This window comes from Gracilinanus agilis, chromosome 6 (genome assembly GCF_016433145.1).
Source record: "Gracilinanus agilis isolate LMUSP501 chromosome 6, AgileGrace, whole genome shotgun sequence".
Lineage (NCBI taxonomy): Eukaryota > Metazoa > Chordata > Mammalia > Didelphimorphia > Didelphidae > Gracilinanus > Gracilinanus agilis.
In genome coordinates, this window is record NC_058135.1 from 43,927,771 (window position 1) to 43,946,430 (window position 18,660).

General features: G+C 34.6%; 1 protein-coding gene across 1 annotated transcript in view; it reads left to right on the forward strand.

Moving 5' to 3' along the window:
• The window catches only part of RAP1GDS1 (Rap1 GTPase-GDP dissociation stimulator 1), a 286,184-nt gene that overhangs the window by 215,284 nt on the left and 52,240 nt on the right, over nt 1-18,660 (forward strand). The window lies entirely within an intron of this gene.

The following is an 18,660-nucleotide window of genomic DNA, read 5'->3' on the forward strand; positions in this document are numbered from 1 at the left end:
TCATTCTCCAGAATGGTCGAAGTGGTTCACAACTCCACAGAACAGTGCATTAGTATCTCAGTCATTACCTCCAACATTTGACATTTTGCTTTTCTATCAGATTAGCCAATCTTAGAGTTGTAGGGTGGCACCTCAGAGTTGTTCTCATTTGCATTTCTCAAATCAATCATGACTTGGAGCATTTTTTTTATATGACTAGGGATAGCTTTGATTACTTCATCTGAAAAATTTATATCTTTTCATAGTTTTTGAACATTTATGAATTAGGGAATGACATATCTTTATAAATTTGACTCATTCCTCTATATATTTGAGAAATGAAGCTTTTATCAGAAAATTTTGATGTATTAACTATGTATTTCCCTTCATCTTATTTTTTTCTACTTTCTCTTTCCTTTCACCCTGATCATCCTCAAAAGTTTTTTGCTTCTGACCACTGCCTTCCCCAGTCTGCCCTCTTTTCCTTTAGTCCCTTCCCCCCTTTTCTTATCTTTGCCTTTCCTACTTTCCTGTAGAATAAGATACATTTATATACCCAACCAAATATGTATGTTATTCCCTTTTGGAGTCAATTCCAACGAGAGTAAGATTCAAAGCACCCTCCATGGTATGAGATAATTTACTCCATTTTACTTCTCCCTTCTCCCTTCTTCTAGTGCATTGCTCTTTCTCATCCTTTAATTTTATTTTTTTTAGATATCACCCTATCATATTGAACACATGTGTTCACAATAATGATGAAGTGCTTAGGTGTTACTAGTATCATCATTCCATGTAGATCTTTAAATAGTTTAACCTTATTCAATCTCTTATGATTTCTTTTTCTTATTTACCTTTTTTCTCTTCTGTCTTATATTTGAACATCAGATTTTCCATTCAGCTCTGCTCTTTCATCAGAAATGCTTGAATATCTTCTATTTTGTTGTATATCCTTTTTTCTCCTGAAGGATTATACTCATATTTGGTGTTTAGGTAATTCTTGGTTGTAATCCTAGCTCCTTTGCCCACCAGAATATCATATTCCAAGTCTTCCAGTTCTTTAGAAATGTAAAGGCTGCTAAATCTTGAGTTATTCTGACTGCGGCTTCATATTATTTGAATTGTTTCTTTTTAACTATTTGCAAATTTTGGGAGTTCTGGAACTTGGCAATAATATTCCAGAGAGTTTTCATTTTGAGAATTCTTTCAGGTGATTGGTAGATTCTTTCAATTTTTATTTGTTAATATAGTACATATACATTCACAATAGGCAGTGGAGATAGAGAAAGGACTTAAGATAGGGAGTTTCTGATAGAGGAAACTACTTCTAAAATAAAAGTAAACACCTTCTTTGAAACTTTTAACCTTAGAAAATTTCCTAGGCAAATTGACTTACCCAGGATTATATAGTTAGTATGTATCTGAAACTGGATGTTAAGAGGCCTTCTTGACTATAAATCTTGACACACACACCCCCATCCCCTCTCTCTTGTGTTTTCAACTCCTCACCATTTGTTGGGAACTCTTTATGTTATAGGATTATAAGATCCTGGCCTAAACCAACCATTTCCCAACTTCCCTAGGATTCTTATTGAATTAGGGACTCATTTTTTCTTTAGTTGTTTGTGTTCTTGGGTTTATTGAACATGGAACTGCAGTGGTGAATTGCTTCTTGGTTTTGCTTATCAACTCTGTTTTATTTCTTCATTATTTCTTGAGATTAACTGCTAATAGTCACTAATATTCCATAATGTGTGATCAGCATTTGCTGCCTATTTCCTGCATGTCATAATATTCTGTGTGTTGCCTCATAATCATTGCTACTGTAGCCATTTCTTTTGTCACAGAGGATTATGGCTTCTGGTGGGAAATAACCAACTGGAGCAGAAGGGTACATAATAAGAACACAGAAACAAGCTTTTATAATTGAGCAAATAATAAAATATTGGGTGAAAAATTAACATATAGATACATAAGTAGGGATAATTTGTTTAAAATATTTTTTCAGATTTTATATTTGGAACTTGAGAGGTTTCTGAGGAGATATTTTTTAAAAATGTAATGTGATTAAGCCACAAAAACTGAGTAAAAAGCATTTAGAAATGAAAGCTACTTTAAAAAATTATCCAAGAAAACCTTCTTCTTTTCATACCCAGGATCTGGTTGGGGATGAGTAGGGGATTCAGCAAGTCAGTCAGTTTATGTTCCAGGCACTGTGTGGAGTGCTGGTGATACAAAGAGTGCCCTCCACCCCCAAGTTCCTGCCCTCAATGATAATCTAACTGGGGAGACAACTTATAAATAACTAGGTACATACAATATAGAGAAGTAACCTTCAAGAGGAAAGCATTTACTAGTGGGGGACCAAGAAAGGCTGCCTGTACAAGTTGAGATTTGAGCTGGGTCTTGAAAGCAGCAAGAAAATAAAATGGAGATGAGGAGGGGAAACATTTCAGCTTGGAGACCAGAAAGTGTGAATCTGTGGTAAAAATGATGCAGATGGCTACTCCTTCCCCCCTTCTTGGTCTCCCCACACTGAGCACCACCATGCCTTAAAAGGCAGATGTTTCTTGTCAAACAAGTAATTCACTCCCTCCCATAATTTCTACCAAAAAGCGCCATCATTAACCTAGTGGGTTAATTACCAAGTGAATGCCACTGTGGTACAGTCAGGATCTGTAGAGGCCTACCATTCAAATGAGGACCGTGACTTGTTGACTGTACTACTTGATATTCCTCATGCTCTCTGACCATCAAATCCTACCTCTTTCTCCTTTAATGTTTTCAATTTGTAGGTTTCGACTAGGCAAAAATGTCTTTTCCTATTTACCTATCTATCTCAACCTTGGCCATGCCCAATTCCATTCCTCTTTTGCATTCCATTTCCTCCATGATCTCTGGGAGTTTCCTTTATTGCTGCCCTTCCTCTTCTCCCATTCCTTCCATCTTCTGCTGCTCACTGTATTCTGCCTTTGTTCCAAAGACATCAAATCTCTTCACACCCTTTCTGTACCCTTGCATACAGGACCTGGAAAAGGAGTTTTCATAGTTCTTTCCTTCAGACTGCCAATTTCCTACCCTTCTTCTGCCATTAGCATTTATTTATCTTCTCTCTTACTTTAAAGTTCATTCTGTTCCATCTAGGGCCTCATTCCCATCATCTGTGGATCTCCAGTCACTCATTTTCCTCGATTTCTGTTAGCAATCTACCTTAACCATACACAGGTATGGCCATCCCTTGAAACTATGCCACATGACATCTTCTCCATTTATGTGTATTTGTTGTTTTAATTTTATTTGTAAGGAAACAAAAATAACTATAATTTTCTTTTAGACCTTGATATTCAGATCTTTGATCCTTCTCAAAGGTTCTATCATCTAATTTTCCATTAACAGAAGGCTAATAATAAATACGGTAAGGTTGGAGTAACATGGGGGGGAAAACATGCTTTTATTTGGAACTTTTATTAATGTCTTTTTCTAAGTGTATATATAATTCAAATTTCTGTTCTGTTCAGTTTAAATCTGGTGCTTGGCATTAGGTAGGGAATATAGATAGTATTTGCTGCTTTTGTAGAACTTACAATTTAGTTGGAGGATATGGCATGTATACATAACTATAGTGTATGGTATAAGTATGTAGTATATATAGGTATATTGTATAAGTATATTATATGTTATGTAAGTATATAGTATAATTTGTAACATTATATGATGTAAAAACCAGACTCTTTTATCCCAGTGTTACTGATGTGTAGAGTTAACATTCAGTTTCCACTAGCTATTTTGTCCCCCTTTCAGTTCCTGTTGGAAAATCCCCAAGTATACTTTCTTGCCATATCCTCCCAATCATCCTTCTGACTACACAAGTACACGGAAGAGTTGCATTTTGAACCATGGACAAACATGGGGACAGAAATAGATGCATAAACAGGTGCATTCATTTGTCATTTTCAGAGCCTAGGCATGTAGGTAGAAGATATCCTTTTTCAGGTGGTTCCCAAACTTTTTTGGCCTCCCACCCCCTTTCCAGAAAAAATATTACTTAGCTCCCTGGAAATTAATTTTTAAAAATTTTAATAGCAATTAATAGGAAAGATAAATGCACCTGTGATCATTACCGCCCTCCTGGATCGCTGCAGCACCCACCGGGGGCAGTGGCACCCACTTTGGGAATCACTGGACTAGAGGGACTCTCTGGGCCCTTCTAGTGATCAAATTCTCTAACTCTAATTTAATACACCTGGATTTCAGCACTCCCTTTGCCAGTCTCTCAGACCATCTTTGTGTCCAGATAACACTGCATCTGGGTGGATCCAGCTGGATGAATGACTAGATTCATTATTGAATTTAGAACTAGAGAATGGAAGGTTTGGCTGATCTCTCCATGGCCCTTTGTGATTCTGTATACTTTATTGGTGATGTGCACGAAGGCAATTTTAAAAAATAAATTTTGCAGATTATGTGCAGATATTGACAGGTTAAAATGATGACCAGATCTAATATGATGGAATTTAATTTGGTTGTTTATAACATCCTATACCTGGGTTCATTTTTCCCCCACAAGTACAGAATGGGAATGATGTGGCTAATATGTCTAATAACTTGAGAAAGTCACATGAGAAAGATCTTGGGTTTTAATGGGTCACAAACTCAATAAAAAGCAGAAATAGGATAACAACTAGAAAAAGCAAATCTAATAAGTGACTTCATTGAGAGGGATTATTTTAAAGATATGGGAGGTGATAACCTGATGATATTTTTGCAAGGGTGAAATTAAATGTCCCCAGAATATTCATTTATGATAAGCTACACAAAAGTCCTAGTTTCTCATTGACTGTAATTCATTTCTCATCCTTCATATGTAACTTGTGCATGATAGAATGGAGCTTTGCAGCTAAAGCTATACCACCTATGTTACTCCACAATAATATTGCTTTTTTTTCCTTCTCTCATTTTATATCATGAGAGAGCTAATAACCATGCTATTCACAATTTTGCTTCATCTACCATGGGGCTGCTGTTACAGTGATGGAAATATTAGATTCTCTCCAGATTTAAAGTCTCAGAATTAATTTTGCTGATGGAAAGGGAGTATGTGAAGAGGGCCAGCCATTCTCCAGAGAACATTGGGATCAAGGAACAGAGGATTGGGGTAAAGGTAGAGGGGACAGTATAGACATAATAAGAAAGCAATTATATTTGGTTTCCTGCTGAAATCTTATGTTGCTTTAAGAAAATAATGAAAACTTATGTTTCTAGATGTACCAACTCAGAATGCTTTTGGAGCATTCAGTTTTATTTTGGCAATAGGTATCAAAATCATACCTAGAATAAAACAGCAAAAACTGTTCACCACATCCCATATAGAGTTGTGCCTGAAATACAGACACTTTGTAAACCTCATGAAAATAATTTAAAAATAATCACAAGCATAATACTATGTAAATCTACCAGCTAACTGAAAAGCTACCTTGAATGTTCAGTAACTATATAAAGATTCATGCAATTGCAAAAGGCATAATTTGTATTCAAAATGAGACACTGTAGAATGTCTTTATTGAACTTGTAAAACTTGAAGTATTTGATTTGCAATGCTGTGCTGGTTCTTATTGCTATTGATTTTGATATAGGTACAGAAAAAGAACACATTTTCACTTGAAGTCCACATATTTAAAAAGATATATGTTATCGATCTCTTTTATTTTCCAAAGTAAAGTTAGGGAAAGAAACTACAAATACTATTTTTGAGGTTTTTTTTGTTTCATTGTTTTATTATATGTCTCAGGAACTATCTTTTTAACAGCTTTTCTTCACAGATTTTTGGTACGCAATTTTTGGATGAAATCTAATTTTATGATAATCTGCAACTTCTGATTATATAATACAATAATACAATTCAATACAATACAATAATACTATAATATTAATATTATAATACAATAAATACTAAGTTGCCAGGCAATCTAAAACAGTAGATATCATAAGTAGACAGATTTTTGTGTGCAAGTGTATGTATTTGAGATAGAATCTATTGTGTGTATATTAATTTGAATTTTTTGAAGTATGTTTGCTTTCTTTGAAAGCAATTGTCTGTGTTGTGAACGTTCAAAGGTTAAAAAGTTAGAGGAATGTTTAATGAGATAAGATGTACCACTTTGAAGTAAGCATAATGGGAATTCAATGGAGGCATTTAGGACCTTTTAAAACTTTGGGTCTTTTTGTAGTAATTGAGAAGCAAACATTGAAACAGGCATTAAACTATATACTTTGAATGGTAATAGGTAGAGAAAAATGTAACATAAGTAATCAGTTGTTTTTTTTTTCCTTAAAGATAGTTTGGGGACTGTTTTTGGACTTTTTGTAGTGACAGTAGACAAGCTCATTCTTATGGTTGACATATCGTGATCTAGGTCTGCTCACTAGATCCTGTTTTGAGAATTGGTCATAAATAGCTTCTCTGTTAGCTACATTTGAAACCTGTTGATGGATTAGTGTATTGTTTGGTTGCCAATCTGAGAAATTGAAGAATGGAAAAAAAAATTCACTTTCTTCTTTATAGAAGTTTTGGGTGATGATGGTATTGGTTAGGACAAAACCCCTATTATCGCCTTCAGTTGACAAATGAAAATGTGATTTTTTTTTTTTCTCCAAGAGAAATGGTTGGTTTTGTTTCCTTACTCCATTTCAGCTATTTTGTCTAAAATCACTCATTTATTTTAAAATATTTGTCCATTCAGGACTGTTTTCCTCTTATTGTTTAAAGATTGTGTTGATGTATAACTGTTATATTTTGTGTTTGGAATTATAAGATCCTTTTTTATTTTTTATTTTTAATTTAACTCTTTGTTTTACAGATGAGGGCAGGAGTGCAGTTGAGCATGCAGGTGGTGCCCAAATTGTAGTTGACCATCTAAGGTCACTGAGCAGTAGCACAGACCCCGCCAATGAGAAGCTCTTGACTGTCTTTTGTGGCATGCTGATGAACTATAGCAATGAGAATGGTAAACAAAACTCCTGAAAACTTGCTTTATCTCTGGGGGAAAAAGAGGATTAATAATCATCCTTATTCAAATGAGAAGTCCAAACAAAATAATTTAAAAATGCAATCAGGAATTCATAGACTACATTACAAAAATTTGAGACTTCTAGTAGAGATAAAATATTTCTAAAATGCAAAAATAACTTCATTAATTGGTACTGAGTTTTTTAAGGATTACTTTATATTAATAGTCAGTGATGGAAAAAGAAATTCAGTGATCCTGATCTTTCTTTTATGCAAATTTACAAAATGAGTAATAAGTTTCATTTAAGATGTAGAATTCGTAGATTTTGGTTTTTTGTTGTTGTTGTTTTGTTTTAAAACCTTACCTTCCGTCTTGGAGTCAATACCATGTATTGACTCCAAGGCAGAATAGTGGTAAGAGCTAGGCAGTGGGAGTCAAGTGACTTGCCCAGGATCACACAGCTAGGAAGTGTCTAAGGCCAGATCGTAGATTCCTATAGTTGGAAAGGACATGAAAGATTATGGAGTTACCAAATTTCAAAAGTTCTTTCTTAATTTAGCATATTACTTTGATAAACAACTCTTAAACATATATATTCTATAACGGGATAAAATTGTTGGTATTAGAGAACGATTCCAGTTAGGGATATAATCTGGTCATAGCAACTCTTGAAGAGTTAGTTCATTAGCTTTGTTAGTTGTGTTTTTCAGTAGAAGGGATGACCATGCCGATGAAATCACTGATTTTATTTGGATATTAGGGTAAAAAGAGGTAAAAATTTCAATTAAAAAATACAAGTAAACCTCATAAAGTTTATATTTTTTGAAATCCACATAGTTTGTTTGTTATATAGTTACTATATGTGTGTATACACATATATTTCCAACTTTTGTTTCTTTAAAAAAATTTTTTTTAATAATCCATTTTTCACAGAATTGCTAAAGTAATTTTCTCAAAGCATAGGTTGGATCGTATCCCTTCAAATATAAGCTTTAATGACTCTTTATTATCTCTAGAATTAAATATATACCCTTCTTTGTCAAGGAAACTCTTAGCCTGGCCTAGCTTCCTTACATGTTGCCCATCTACTCACCTATGTTCTAGCCATCTATTTCCAGGCTCCATATCTTTGTTTATGCTATCGGCCATGCCCTTCTACTCATCTCTGCTTCCAGGAGATTCACATCACATGTCATCTTCTGCAGTAGGCCTTTCTTGGCTCCCTCCGTGACTTTCCCATCCAAGGTTACTATGTGTCTGCCTATGTGTTTTATATATACATCTCTCTCTCTCTCTAAATCTCTATAGTACTCTAGCCTATTTATAGCCATCTATCTAATCTATCTGTATTTGTATGTCTGTCCTATGTCTCTTTGTGTCTGTTCATCCATCCGTTTGTCCATCTGTCCATCTATCTACATACAAGTTTTTGGGATATAAGCCCCGTTAAAGTTTTATTTCACTTTTGTCTTTATATCCTGAGCACCTAGCACAATACTTGGCACATTGGAGGTACTTAATAAATGCTTGAATGCTTAATCATCTATTTATCAAACATATGTGTAATAACATTGTCAATTAAATTGTTTTCTGAATTTTCTAATTAAGCAGTTTCAAATAGCTACAATATCTTTCTCCCTTCTAAAAGTACATTTTGCAAAATATTTTCCCAACAGCTTAAAAAGAAACGTTGCCAATTCTACAGTATGAGTGATAACATAAAAATGAAAATTTGTAGGTAACCCACAAAGATTCTCCCCACTCCTTCCAAATCTGGCAGGATAAGAATTAGCATTATTAACAAACTTTTCCTCCTTTTTCTCCTTCTACCTTGTATTTTGATGTTAAGGAAGAATCTTGATAATCAATAAAATGGACAGTCAATCCATGAATAATTGGAACCTGACCACAAAATATATGGATCTGAAATGCAAATAAGAAACTAGCACTCAATTATTCAAGCTATTTCCACTTACTTTAAACTCCATTTGGAACTGTGCAGGTGGAGAAACAAGACAAGGGTTAATTTCCAAAATGAGGGAAAAAAGGAAATGAGCCCAAACAAAGATCATCTTAATAATTAATGCAATATTGGTGAAAACAAGTTTATTCTGCATGAAGTTGTTTGTTCTGTAACTGAGTATCCTGTTTTGAAAATATGTAATAATTAATTTGGTCAACATTTTTAAAATGGCAGTAAGCTCTTCACAGCTATTTGGAATATTTTCAGTGAAGATGACAATGAGAATATAATGTATAGATATGCACAAATCATAGCATGCCCATAAAACTGGTGGATAACTTCTAGAGGCCTTTTCATCAATGAAATAAAGATGGCACTCAAAAAGAAAAGAGCTGAGCACCAAATGGACAGTCAGGGACTTTATAAAGTACTTTATAAGTAGATCCAGCTTTTTCCAACATGGTAAATATTTTCTTGAAGCAATTTAAAACTAATTTGGAAGACTATATTTTACTTTTTTGGATCATATTTAAATTATAGTGTGATCTGAAGGTTTTGATGCAGATGCCAAGTTCAGCTTTCAAAATTTTAAAAAAATGATTTAGAAAGAGTTTAATGTTAAATTTATTATCACAATAATCAAGTGCTTCAGGCCCATCTCCCCTCTTCTTTCTTCCATGTTTTTGTTCTCCATGCTTTTTGTATTTAGGGTAACAGCTTATGAGATAATGTTGACTCTTTACACTGCTTTTCAGCTTAATTTTTTTATATTACGTACAATCTTTATTGAACAGTTTTGCTCTAGTATCTACAATTTTATATAAGGGATCTGAAATAGCGATCTTCCAAATTAAATCTCTAGTCTTCCTTAGCAGTCATTAAACTGTGTCCCTAGAAGAGAGTTCTTTACCAATAAGACTCTTAGAAATCTCTCTTAGTTCTTCTTCAGGAAGTTTCTCTTTAAATCTACTCATTACTGCCTGCTAGTGCAAAAGATAGAAGGATAGAGCATTAATATTAAGCATTGCTTAATATGTATTTGGTATGGTGGCTACTGATGTTGATAACATAGTCTCTGTTCTCAAGGAGCTTACATTCTAAGGGGAAGACCACATATAAAGGGGAGGTATTATGAATGTGGAGAAATCAGAAGAATGAGTTAGGAAAAAAGTTCTTCTGGTGCTCCAGAAGAGAAGAGGCCTTGGGAAAGAGATTTCTCCATGGAGGAAAGGTGTAGTGGAGAATCTGGAGAGAAAGTCTAGCTTCTACATTTTTTAAGCAGAATATTTACATATTTGCTCATCCTAACATAGAAAATTAATTCTGCCCCAGACCTACTTGTAGCTAAGGGACTTCTAAGGAATTGTCATTCCCTATTGTTCTCTGTGGAACCAGTTAAATGCTTGGCATTGAAAGTATTAAAATGTCCAGAAGAGTCATCAATATAAGCTTTTCTAAAGAAAGCACTTCTCTACTCTTTGGTTATCAGTCCCCTTAATGGATAAGCCCCAGATCACAGTTTAAGCCTACATTCTTAGTCTGGACACTAGTTGACTTAATGATTTGGGAAATTCTAATGTCCAAATCTATAAAGTGAAACTTTATTATTAGTTCTCCAACCTACTTAAGAAGTAGGAAGTGAGAATGATAATTAAAGGTGTGTTTTGAGACCTTTGAATCCTCTAAAAGTTTAAGTCTAAAGTAGAAATAGTAGTGTTAAAGTATTTGGTTTCCAACAGACTTTAAGACTCTTTCAAAATATTTACTTAACTGAATAGGGAATGTGTTCTAGTGACACCGTGCACCATGTGCCATCTTACACCTTATACAACAGTACATGCGTTCCTATAAATATAGCACCAATTGGCAGACACTGAAGTGGTTATTATATGTATAAGTTGTACATTTGTAAACTAAATCCTGCCTAATTGGAAAGTCGTTTAGAGGAATCCTGTAGGGCAGGGGTCAGCAACGTATGGCTCTTGAGCCATTTTTGGCTCTTTTGAGGGTCAGATATGGCTCTTTCTGCAGGAGCCATAAAGTCAATTTTTTTTTCAGGCACTGTTACAGGAGCGGCACTGTGAGCACTGTACGGCTCTCACGAAATTACATTTTAAAAAATGTGGCGTTTATGGCTCTCACAGTAAAAAAGGTTGCTGACCCCTGCTATAGGGAATCCTCTCAACTAAATAGTTATCTCTAATTTCTCTTCGACATTTGTGTAGTAAATAATCTGATGATAAATAAGACAAAACCTGTGCCCTCAAGAAACTTAGAATTGATAGTCATGAAGTATTATATGTAATAGGCATATTGTAGATAATAATCTACATATGATAAATAGAATATGATAGACCCATAACAGAAGTACAGTGTCCTGTAAGTTCAGATAAACAAAGGTTTTCATATGTAATTGGTTCAGTGGATAGAATGCTGTTGGGAAGACCCAAGTTCAGATCTTGCCTCAGACACTGCATGACTCTGGGCAAGTTACTTAACTACAGTTAACCTCTCAGCGTCAGTTACTTTCCTCATCTGTAAAGTGAGGAGTTGGACTCTGACCTCTAAGGTCCTTCTGAGCTTTAAATCTGTGAATCAAGTCAACAAGTATTAAATGTGCCAGGCACAGTGCTAATTACTGGCAATATTAGGGAAGGCAAATAAATGCCTCTGACCTCAAGGAGCTTACAATCTGATGAAGGAAACAACATGCAAATAAGTATATTCAAACAAGATATACACAAGATAATTTGGAGATGTTGTCAAAAGGAGTAGTGTTGGGTTTTCTTAAAGCAAGATAGCTTTATAATTCATTTTGAAAAAAGTCATTTATTGACACTAAATTTCACAATAAAAACAAAGTCTTTTAAAAGAACCAACTAACTAAAAAGAAAAGAGTTTGGAAAAGTTCTATGAAACCTTCAAAAGGCCTTCAAAATTTATTTCAGCAAGGAGTTATTGAGCCCTATATTTATATTTAGCACTGCTAAATTCTGGGGCTCCAAAGATGAAAAAAAATAGTCCCTATCCTCAAGGAGCTTACACATTCGATTGAGGAGATACAAACTGTATACTGATAAGGAAATACAAAGTAGTAAAAAAGAATAGGTAGGGAAAGTGCTATTGGGTGTGGGAGAATAGAGATTGATCATTTTGCCGGTACAGCTGGGAAGAATATCTATTGCTTTGTTATTCCATTTGAGGCATCAGTGCCAAAAGCCTTATTTATGATCACTTTCACTCTCATCTCTTCCTTCATCGTCTTTTGACTGTGTATTTGTTCCCAAAACATTATAAGAAGACCGGAAAAATTAAGTTGGAAGGACTGGTTGTTACAGAAAGGGGTTGGAGAGTTGATTCTTTAAGATATCCACCACTTCTAAATTGTGATCCTCTAATCCATTTTTTACATACAATGCTGTCTTGCACAGAGTTGGTATTCAAAATCATTGTCAATTGATTTTGTATTTTTGTATTTAACTTCTAAATCTCCACTTCAGAAATATCCTTTATGATAAGCAATATACATTCTTTTATATGTTTTACTTTTTAAGTTCCTCCTCATCTTTTCTGCTCATAGATAGACGTGCTTTCTAGCTCTCTTCCTTTTTTCATACTTAGCTTATTACAATTACATGTACTAAGTTGTGTGTTCATTGATGTCTCTTAATTAGAACTTAAACTTAAAAGCTTTTTGTTATGGAGGTAAATCCAACTGTGGATTTGTCTTTTTTAAGGAGAAAATGTTCTGTTTACAAAGTATCATCTTGTTGGTAAATTTATGGATTTTTCTCATGTGCATGAAAAAAAAACTTTATGGTTAATAATGAAAACAATATTTTGTAGGTCAAAAAAGTAGCTTATATGGACACTTGCCGTAAATGCTTTTGATAACACTTTACTTTTGAAAGAGCATAAGTTCTTGTGTTTTCTGCTCTATCTAATAAAACTCCCAAATTAGAGACTACAGTTGTAAGTATAGCTCTTTTGATGGTGACGATGATAATACTTTTGAAGATAGAGAATTTGATGTCTGGGCCATTGTAAAATGTTATTTCATAGATAGGTTATGAATAGAAAAACTATCTTGAGCAGGTAAATAAACCTTTATGAATATTGAAAACCACACTTGCCTACTTATCAAATATACATGGCACTATGAATGACTGAGTTGTTCACTGAAATTTTTTCGTTTTGAATATTGTTTAAAATGAATAGGGCATTGGGTAGAACTTGGACTTATTTTGTTTGTTATATAGATGTATCATGCTTAGAGCTAGTTTACTCTTAAGAAGTTTGTGAAATAAAAAATGTACACATTTAATTATTTAAAACAGAGAGACTAGTAACATTAAGGATCCTCTGTAGTGTGAATGAATTTACAAAGGAAAGAAAATCTTTATATAAATAATCCCCTCAAATGAATTTTTGTAAGTCCTACTTTTATATGGCATATGCCTTAGAATATATTAAGCTGACATCCTCTCTGTCTCTGTCTCTCTGTCTGTCTCTCTCTGGCTCCTTACCCCTTGTCTTCTTTTCCCCTTCCCATTCCTATCTCTTTCTGCCATGTCCACCGCCTCCCCTCTTCTTCTCCTCTTTTTCTCCCTCTAATATTGCCCATTTGTCTTTATTCTGTTAAAGGAATAAGATGAACTTGGTTTTTTATGGAAAGTTTTCCAAATCTTCAAAGAAACTTCATAATTTGTTTTTCTTTGAATTCTTAACTCAGAGATACTAATAAACTTCAAACATACCCATGGTCTAATTTAATTTTTTAAGTGAGCATTGTAAATATAGGTCTTTTCAGGAGTTAACAATGTCAAAGCTTGATAGTTGAATTTTTTTTTCCATGTACTATTAAAATGAAATATGTACTATTTAGTTTCAATCAATGGCTTATTTTGCATGCAAAACACATATAACACATATGTGTATGCTTTGTGGAAAGGGTTTCAAGACAGTTTATTTTAAATTAATTTTCAAAGTGTATGTAAATTAGCTTTCTATACAAACTTCTATGTATGGATAAAAAATGATGGTTAAAGGTAAAGCTAATGAGAAGGGTGCTTAGATACCTAACCACCAGTTTGTAGTAGCTATCCATTTTATTGTTAATCTCTGTTTCATCTTGTGCTTCTTAAAGTTTTTCTTTTCTCTTATTATTTTAGTTAAGGTATGCTGAATCTTTCTTAAACTTCCAAACTATGTGATTAGAATTCTTTGAGGTAACTAATAATTGCTCCTTTTTCTACATCTTTTGGGGAGACTTAAAAGTATGCCACCTATCCCGAGAAATGTTCTTCAAGAATGAACAAGTAATAACCTTGGAAGTTCTTATTAAAATGCCCCCTTACTAATATTTATCTTTTCTGTTTTTCACCTCTGTGGTTCCATCACAGATGAAGTTTATGTTTATTTCTTTCATAAATATAATTAAGTATATCCTAAAGTCAATATCCTATATATCTTTTTATTTTGATACACAATAAAGACAGCCAAAATTTTTTAATACCAAATTTGAATAGAAAACCATATTTTTTACAGTTAGTTAAATGAGTTATCACTAGTTCTTAGCTGATAACATGTTAATAATTTAAGCATATTGCCTATTAATAACCTTTACTTGGGTGGGTGAGATAAGCATATATTTTGGCATTTCCAAACCATCTGTTCTTTTTTTGTAGCTGACCAGCATAACATCAAGTGTGCTGTGAAATACCTCTAACTCTTTACCTGGAGCTATGATCTAGTCTAAATTAGCATGTTAAATTTAGAACTTAATTAAAAAAAAAGGGGGTTCTTCAACTTGGGATCTTCTCTCCAGATCCCCATTCTTTGGAGTTTCCATGAGTGTCACGTGAAGAACATGGAACCATTGAAATTCAAATGTAGGTAGGTAAGTGTTCACACCAGCGCATGTGTTGATTGCCTTCTTTCTTCCTGTATATGCATCTGTATTGCACCCCCTCAGTGCCTTCTCCCTTTTTCCTCCCCATAGATCATGTAGGGCCTGCGCCATTTTGACATTATGTAATTCTGTAATACTGTATTTTTGTCAGTATTTGTCTGTGGTGTGTGTCAGGAACAAGAACAAGTCTTAAGACTTTAATGACATTGTGCTGTCTGTTCAGAGACTGTCTTTCACATACATAAAAAGTGTTTGTTATGTATGGGCCTGGGGTGCATTTTGTGAAATATTGTGTTTGTTGAGCTCTAGAATACATCCATCTTGAGTTCTCTGGCCAGCCATTACTGGCCCAAGAGCCTTTGCGTTGCTATGATTTTATTGGCTCATTTAGTTGTGTAGAGGAGAATTTGAACTGTTTCTGGTTCTAAAAAATTCTCCCTATCTTTGGCAAGGAAAGAGAGAAAAGAGAACCTTCTCTTCAGATGTTACAAAATATATATACATACATGTACATGTATATATATATATATGCATATATATAGGTAAATAAGTTGAGGTAAATGAATTTTTTATTCAGACATGGTCCTTATAAAAGAAATCCTAGTTCTATAGGTGACAGCTGTTACCAGTTAGACTTGCATTAATGTGTTCTCTTTGGACATTAGAAGAAAGTATTAAAGATTTATTTTTCTTATTGAATTAGAAGAGTCAGTGTATTTCTTGCACTTGGATGTGCACAGCAATTATTCTGATAAACTGCTTAATGGCAGTAGCATTCAATTGGAATTCAGGATAAAGATCTTATAGTAGAAATTTTTCTTAGACATGAAGAGTCCTGACTCAGATAAGCAAATGGAGATGTCCAGGTCATGGATGTCAGAATAATATATACAACATTGCTGTCTCCCCTGAAAGTGTTGAGCACCAGCACCAGTGGCCCCAATTTGCTTTTTATTTTCTTACTGTCATATTTGCTAGAAAGCTAATGAAGCTTTCAGATTTCTTTCCTATGATGTGCTTAATTTCTTCCATAAGAATTAGATAGTCTTTTAGAATGCCTGGGATTAAGCCTTACTGTAGGAAATTCTGTGTTCTTTTGCCCTCTGGGCCTTCATTATTTAAGGAGGAAGCTATCCTCTTTGCCCTGGACTTTTAGTCACATAGAATTGGGTTGTTTTAGATGGACAGAAATGAAAAAATAAAGCTGATCCCAAATAAATCTATCCAATTGGGTGACTGCTTATTTTTCTATTTTACTTGTGTGTAGTATGTTTGTTGTATGTGAGAATATAACTACTCTGGTTCCCAGGAGGCTTCAAAGTACGTGTTTTCTAGCAACTAACTGATTTCAATGGATTGCAGCCAGTTATACTATTTTCCAGGTGGCTGTGTTAATTTTTTCTCCAGCCATAGCCTCAAGCATTGCTGCTTGAACCTATTTGCAGCATTTTGGTTTTTCCTAATCCATTAGCCCATGTTTCCCCTGGGGACAAAATCTAATATTAATAGAGCAAGGAATCTATTTTGGCAATACCAGAGTAAGGTGAATCCTGACCATTGATATATGACATTTTCTTTCTGGATTATCTCCCCAAAGAACTTGCTCTCCCTGATTTTCCTGTAGAATACTGAAGTTTTACAGTTGGTGCCAACAGAACTGAGGGGGTATGCAATGCTCTTACACACACCCACACCCACACCCACACACACCCACACCCACACCCACACACACCCACACACACACAATGGAGTTTGACTGACACTCAATGCATGCGCTAGTGCTCACGCTTACAGACCTGAAATTTAATGATTCAACAGCTCTGTGATATTTGAGGTGGTGCTCCCCCCAAATCTAAAACAAACCCAAAAGCCCACAAAAATATTGCTAAAGATCAAGGATCTGCAGAGATGACCCAATAGGAAAGAACTCTAGTGACTGGTAAGTAGCTGAATTTTTTCCAATGTGCAAAGCCACACAGTGCATGATCTCTCTAAATGCTGAACCTAATGGTAATCTCACTGTTCTGTATAGTTGAATGCAATCATTGACCAATTTTGTATTAACTTTTGTAGTATTTTTTAAACTAGACGTGTGGTTCATTTGGGATAGGATTCTGCCTCTTCCAAAGCAACTCCGTATCATTTCTGTAATTTATTGTCTCAAAATGTCATCTAGAAGTTAAAGGACTCATCCACAGAGAGCCAGTGTCAGAGGTAGAGCTGACTCCAAATCTAATTGACTCCAAGGCTAGCTCTCTATCTGTGCTACTTCCTAATTTTTATATTAAGGAAAATCATGCCTAAAAAAAAGGGCATTACTTTTTTTATTTCCCCCTCATACCTCCCAAATTTACTTTTGCTAATGTTTATTCTCCTTTTTCTTGGACTCTTTTTAAAGGGGATCAGATTTCTAATCCTTCTTTAGAAGTTGAGCTCATTTTAAACCTGGAGGGAATCCTAATCTATAATCTTCCTTTTCTTTCGGATCTATTCTGTAAAGAGCCCCTTTCATAATGAAGTCTCCCCCTTTCCTCACACTCACCTCCTAATAAAGTTTCAGTTTTATGCACAAACTCAAACAGGCAAATTCCCCTCAGAGTGGTCTGCTGGGCTATCTTCAGAGGTTTCTCTTATTTTCTCTATAACCTATGTTAAAAGTCAGAAGAAGAAAAGGTAGCCTGTTACTCCAGAGGCCACTAAAAAGGTCCTTGGCCCATAAACTTAGGAAGAAAGTGCCTAACCCTCTGATAAATAAACTGAAACCTATGAAATGAAATGAAATGAAATAACTCCTCTGAATTCATCCATGTAATGAGTGGCCGAGCTTGGACACACATCCATGTCCTCCAACTCCAAATCAAGTACTCTTTCCTTCAAACTGGGCTGCTTCCCAATGACTGATTCCTCTTCCCATAGTCCAGTCCTACTTCCTAGCTCACCCACTCTCTCATCCACTAATGCAGCATGACCATGATGCGTAGATTAATGGAAAAGCTGTCTGAGGTATGCATGCTGCAAAGAAAAATTGTTTTGCTGAGAGAACATAGATGTTTATCTTCAGTTAACCAAAAGGTAATTTAAAAGAAGTTGAAGGAAGTACTTTAAAATGACATACTATTTTTGAGTTAGCTAGTAATGAAAAGAAGGTATGTTGTGTAAACTTGACAATACTGTAGTCCTCCTTCCACTTTAACCTTTTTTTCTGGAGAAGGAGGTATTAGGCTTTCTATTGGCTTTTTTCCTTTTCCTTTTGCTTCACTGTAGGTGCTTTATTCTCATTGTCCAATGAAGAACTCTTGTGGAAATGTGAGACACAAAACACATGTTAGAATATGAAACTAGTTAGTTACCTAGGAAAAGATGATGGCTGACAAATGTACCTAGTCCCCATTGACTCTCAGTCTCCTCCCTTCTAAAACCAGTGTTTTTCTCTGTATTGCTTGGATATGTCATTGTAAATGGATAAAATGGACAGTAGGGAAACATTTGTAAATAACCACTTCTTTTCTTTTTCAAAATGATGTTTCTTGCTAACAATCTTGAAAGTTCTACTTGCAGACACCCAGAACAAACAACTTGCTCCTTTGTCTTATACCTATTTCATTATTCATTATAAACTACTGCCTTGGAGGATTCTGAAAGCTTTCTTTTTTCTTTTTCTTTTCTTTTTTTTTTTTTGGCCTTTATTAAACTTGCTTTTTCCTCTAAGCTTTTCATATTCTTCGTGATTTCCTGCAATTTCATTTACATACCAAATGGCAGCAGCATTATACACCATGCTTCTTAAAAGAATCTGATGA